This window comes from Polyodon spathula, chromosome 16 (assembly GCF_017654505.1).
Source record: "Polyodon spathula isolate WHYD16114869_AA chromosome 16, ASM1765450v1, whole genome shotgun sequence".
Taxonomy (NCBI): domain Eukaryota; kingdom Metazoa; phylum Chordata; class Actinopteri; order Acipenseriformes; family Polyodontidae; genus Polyodon; species Polyodon spathula.
The window spans coordinates 14,997,780-14,998,231 of NC_054549.1; positions in this window are offsets into that span (position 1 = coordinate 14,997,780).

Below are 452 nucleotides of genomic sequence, written 5' to 3' on the forward strand. Positions count from 1 at the left end.
CGTGAATCAGGAACACAAATGAGGAAATATATACCGTCTGCCAAGTCCAGTAGTTAGAGCTAAGCTAAGGGTCTGAGCAAGGGCATCTGAAGTTGAAATTCTATGTTTGCAATGCCCGTAAACTGTAAACTTAGAGGTCATATCTCTCCTCTGCAATTCTGCATAGCTTATATTGTTACCCGTTTTTGTAGCGGTTACATTCAGCAGTATACTATGCGTAATACAATTATACATTAAACAACAAAGGAGGTATAATTGTATGGGTTTATGTTTACTGAATAATGTACAAAATACAACTGTGTTGTATTATTTACTTGTTTACTTACGACTTTGGAGCAGCTGTAGTTACTTGAGTCCACCCTAGTGGGCGGGCATGTAAATCGTTGCTGCGTAAGCAGCGAAGGGTGGGAGTGGTTTCTAGGCTTTTATGACCAGGGTTGCTTGAGATGATA